We start from the raw sequence: 5,412 nt of genomic DNA on the forward strand, positions 1-5,412 counted from the left end.
AATTGTAATATCATTCAATTGTTATCATGTAGTTTGCTGTTATCATGTAGTTTGCTGTTATCATGTAGTTAATACTTATGCCTAGGTGACTTCGTTACCTTCCCCATCCTTGTAACTTCCCTTATTAAAATAAAACGTGCAACTCAACTGTGGTTGTTATTACAACAACCAACTCAGAACGATTTGGCTATCACACCAAAATGTAATTTCTGTAATTCCTAAAATATTTGACACATGTATAGCTAATTTTGCTCCAACTACGGCACCCATCAACTCCAATCTCGGCAAAGTAATTACTTTAAGCGGTGCAACTCTGTTTTTAGCTATAACTATAAATTGCGACTGTTTTCCTTGTGCAATGTAGGCGCATGCTCCATAAGCTTGTTTTCTAGCATCGGTAAAAATGTGTATTCTAGCTGTTTGTAGCGATAATCCACGGTTAAGTAGTCTGGAAAGTTCAACTGATTTTGTAACTTTAAGATCTGTAGATAAAGTAGTCCATTGCGTAGTTACATCTTCAGGTAAGCGTTCGTCCCATCCAAAATTACGTTTCCATAGTGACTGCATTAGTATCTTAGCTTTCACTGTCACGGGACTAAGTATGCCAAGCGGATCAAAGATTTTAGACCACTGTCGTAATATTTCTCTTTTGGTAAAGTGAGTTTGAAAACGAGGTCGAAGCAAGAAGACGACATCTTGAAACTGAGAAGAAAATTTTGTGATATAAGTAGAAACAAAGCAATTGTGACAACACACATTATCTAAAAACATATAAATTAATTGAAATACATCTTATGATATAAATATTTCCATAAATTACCATAAATTTGTGTAAATAACCGATTTTTCGGATATCCATTGTTACGGGCCGGTAGAACTACCTGGTTAATATCTGTCAAGGTAACATTTTTACTTAAGGGCAAACTCTTTTCCCCTATATTGTTTCTTAAATTTTATTGTAAAAATATAACTAAATACTGTATAACTAATCATTCTCTAGTAAATTCAATTAAAATTTAAATTTGAGTAAAGTCTGGCAGAGAACGCTGTCCCCCCTCCCCTTCCCCTTCCCCAGAAGTGAAGATAACTGGTATGTCAACAACAAAACTCAATAAATACTTACGTCAGCCAACCACTCCAATAACTGGAAAGAAGAAACTAACACCTGTACTCTTTGCAGACAGTAAAGGCAACTACCTTGAAAAGCAAATCAAACCAGGCATTGACCACCACATTAAATTTTGGTGTGCAAAGTCCAGAACAACATCTAAAGGACTTCAATGGCTACAGCAAAATTTAGCCCATAAAATTGGCCACCTGGATAATATATCAATATATATATGGTTGGGTACATGCGATTTGACAGCATTCGATCCAAAGACAAGATACGTCACACTACACCCTAAACCTGAAGAAGCTGTCGAAACCGCCACTCAAAATTTTCGAAATATTGCAGAACTTCTACGTCCATATGCCAACTGTAAATTAACCTTCATTGAAACTCCTCCATACTCAATTCAACAGTGGAATATTAAACAGAAACATCCTGATACCAACCAATTCATTAATCAAGACAGTGCCTTAAGCAGATACATCTACCAACTAAATCAAAACATTAGGACTATAAATCAGGAACTTGGAGTTGTATCACCTTCACTATCCGTTGACCTAAGCCACTGCCAAAGCAAAAACTCAAAAAATCGCCACAAAAGGCTAGCAGACAAGTACAACTTTACTCTATACAAGGACGGAGTACATCCAGATCCCCTCCTGGCTCAAGTTTGGATGCGTAAAATTGGCAAACTTATGCGAACCGACTGTTTCACCTAAATTTAAATAAAGAATACAACTCTAAAAACCAATATCAACAAGAACTTCAAAGCAATATCAACAAATACTTTAAACCAATACCAACAAGAACTTTAAAGCAATACCAACTATATTATTATTAACTTGCTGTTTCCATAACAACTTCAGGCCACGAGTAGACACAGAGTGCGTTTGATTAGTAATTTGCAGTCGACAGTGGGATTATCCACGACGTACCTTATTGCTGATCAATCGTAATCTAGTGCATTGGACCCATATATTCCAACCCGAAGAAACAAGGATATAACAAAACCATAGCTTAAAGAGTTAAAAAGTGCCATCCATTATACTGACATAATACCATATAAAAATAGTGAATACAAAACAGCTGGGAACCATAAATCAACAATCAAAAAGGAAATAATCTTGACTTAAACATTCTCTTTGTACGTATAGACTCTCCCATATTATATTCTGAATAAAGACTGCTGGTCAGTGAATTGCAGTCGATAGTGGGATTATCCACGACGTACCTTTTTGCTGATCAGTAGTAACCCACTAAACACATAACGTTTAAAGAACGTTGTGGATTGGTTCCTGTAAGGTTATTTCGGACCTTAACGTTACACGAACGTTGTGAGAACGTTAAAATGAAACGTTACAATTCAACGTTCTAGGAACGTTTTGTTTTAACGTTGTGTGGAAGTTTCAGTTTGGTTATGTTACAAATAATACGTTGTAGAAACGTTTAATATTAGTTACTTTTTAACGTTACTTTACTAACATTCTTAAAACGTTCGAATAATGTTCCTCATTTTTTTTGAAAAAAATAATCTTTCCAAAAAAATAGCAAATTAATAGCAAAAAATGCAAGTAAGATCATGAAGATGTTTGCCGTCTTGCATGTTAATCAAACCTTTATTTTGTTTCAGAAAGTGAATGCTGATAGTTTTTAAAACTAAAAAACCGACACTGTATTAAGAACAAAATAACTGTTTGTTCCTTAAACATATAGATTACTCGATTAAAAGTTAAAATTCATTATTCTCATTATTTATTATAAATTTTTTCATTCAACTTTGATTTGTGAAACATAATTAGCAATTATATAATGATATTTGATACAGCCATTATGTTAATCAAGCATATTCTGATAAGGTTGACCTATAGAATGATGTTGACCAGATGTCAGACAAATTTCAAAGATAGTTGCTATGGTAATTAAGGTTATAGGAAATCTAAGTGTAATGGGATAGTCACTTTTGAGACTATTTCCTGTCGTGTATTTGTAAGAAAGCAGTGATAACAAAGAAAACAAAAGAGAAAATCGCATCATCTAAAGAGAAAGAAACATGTAAGTTGAGTGTTACTTTAACAATTCTGATATACCATGTATACGTATATGATTATGAATGACAAATAATACATGTTTTTTAACCACAAATAAAACTTATTTTTATTTCTGAAATCTTTGTTAGATGTGAAGATTGCATTTATAACCCTAGTGTATTTTCGAATTTTCCTTATTACATACTGTTTCAGAATGTTGTTTAAATATTTTTAGGTCATACAAATTTAAAAGAATAGGACAAAATGCACAATAAATTACTTTTAGTATTCCGATTCGAAATTTGCAAATATACATGCAAAATTAAAATGTTAAATATTATAATACCGATAATGCTATTGTTTTTAGATTTGACTTTGTATTTTTTTCACTAGAAATATTCATTTAGTTAGAACATTTTTCTACATGGTTCTGTTTCCTGTATCCATATCTACCCTCAATTTTCCTGCTAAACTTAGCTATCACAGTGAAGCCTAACAATCTAAATAGATGTTGGAAGATGTGGTATGAGTGCCTTATCCCTATGGCATCGCCTTGTATAGTCTAGTTTTAAACAAGAGTCTTTTAAGATTTATTATATTCATAAGAAGTATACATTGAGTACTCATTTGTTCATTTCTTTATTACAGGGGCAGTGAAATAATTTTTATGAAGATTTGCTACACTGGATAAGAATTAAACAAAAGACGGATTCAGAAAAAGTGCCAAATGAAAGTGTAGCAGAAAACAAAAGAAACACTCTTGTGAATACAACCCATGTTAGATTACAAAACTAGGAAATAATTGTATAAACCTGATGAAGTGAAATTACAGAACTAGGAAGTAAGTGTCTGAACCGAATGAAGTGAATTACAGAACTAGGAAATAACTGTACGAACCGAATGAAGTGAAATTACAGAACTAGGAAATAACTGTACGAACCGAATGAAGTGAAATTACAGAACTAGGAAATAACTGTATGAACCTAATGAAATGAATAATATAACTATGAAATAACTGTATGAACCTGATGAAGTGAATTATATAACTAGGAAATAACTGTATGAACCTGATGAAGTGAAATTACAGAACAAGGAAATAATTTTATGAATCTGATGAAATGAAATTATAGAACTAGGAAGTAATTGTATGAAGATGATGAAGTGAAATTATAGAACTAGGAAGTAATTGTATGAAGATGATGAAATGAAATTATAGAACTAGGAAGTAATTGTATGAAGATGATGAAGTGAAATTATAGAACTAGGAAATAACTGATGTCAGAAGTGAATTACAGAACTAGGAAATAACTGTATGAACCTGATGAAGTGAATTACATTTACAGAAATGAAACATCATGAATATACTTTATAATTTTCATTCTAGATCTGATGTTGCAACGTGTAGATACATAAAATTAAACTTTTAAGAATTTGCTCCTTGTCTAGCTAAAATAAATTATGTATTTGTATTCATATCTTTGTATTCATTATTTAAGAAAAATAGGTAACATGAATGTGTTGATTTAATTCATTCAAATATGGGTACAATTCCTGGCGAGAAAGATTAATTGATTGTTGTTTGCTAAAACGTCCAGTGGCAAAATGTTCATGCATGTTCAGGAAGATGGAGAGAAAAACAACGTTGAGCCAATGAATGTAGATACGTTGGGCCATTGTTGTGCCAACATACAAAGGTTGTCTGGGACTAGGCTAAATTTGGGTTCCAGATTGATAGCAAATGATTATATTTAGGTTCCAGATTGGTTACACAAGGTTCTATAAAGGTTTATGATTGGTTACACAAGGTTCTATTAAGGTTCCAGATTGGTTATACAAGGTTCTATCAAGGTTCCAGTTTGGTTACACAAGGTTCTATTTAGGTTCCAGGTTGGTTTTCCATAACGTTATATCATAACGTTCTTTCAACGTAACTGGTAGTCCACACTTTTACGTTTCTACAATGTTAAATCACAACGTTCTCACAACGAAACAGAAACGTTCCTAGAACATTTCCTGAACGTTTTTGTGTTTTGTGGGAAGAGGTTTTTTCTCCAAGTCAGACAACAAATATAAAAATGGCGAGCAATTCTGAAATGCAAGTCGTAAGAAGGAAATAGGATGCAAAAATACACAGAGAGATCATAAAGAATTATTCCCTTAATGTAGATAAAGCACTGCTAAAAAAGCTAGAAGCAACTCAGCGCTCCACAAGCATGGAATACAAGCAAACAAATGGAGGACTAGTCATTAAAGCAGATGCAGCAACATTTGAAC

The 5,412-nt window shown here is 32.8% G+C and overlaps 1 long non-coding RNA gene across 1 annotated transcript; it reads left to right on the top strand.

Moving 5' to 3' along the window:
* The first annotated feature begins 2,925 nt into the window (after nt 1-2,925).
* Nucleotides 2,926-4,611, top strand: LOC139505190 (uncharacterized). The gene is made up of 2 exons (XR_011659603.1): nt 2,926-3,163; nt 3,787-4,611. It is a non-coding gene; the product is annotated as an uncharacterized lncRNA (long non-coding RNA).
* The last annotated feature ends 801 nt before the right edge of the window (nt 4,612-5,412 follow it).

This window comes from Mytilus edulis, unplaced genomic scaffold, assembly GCF_963676685.1.
Source record: "Mytilus edulis unplaced genomic scaffold, xbMytEdul2.2 SCAFFOLD_198, whole genome shotgun sequence".
NCBI classification, from domain to species: Eukaryota; Metazoa; Mollusca; class Bivalvia; order Mytilida; family Mytilidae; genus Mytilus; species Mytilus edulis.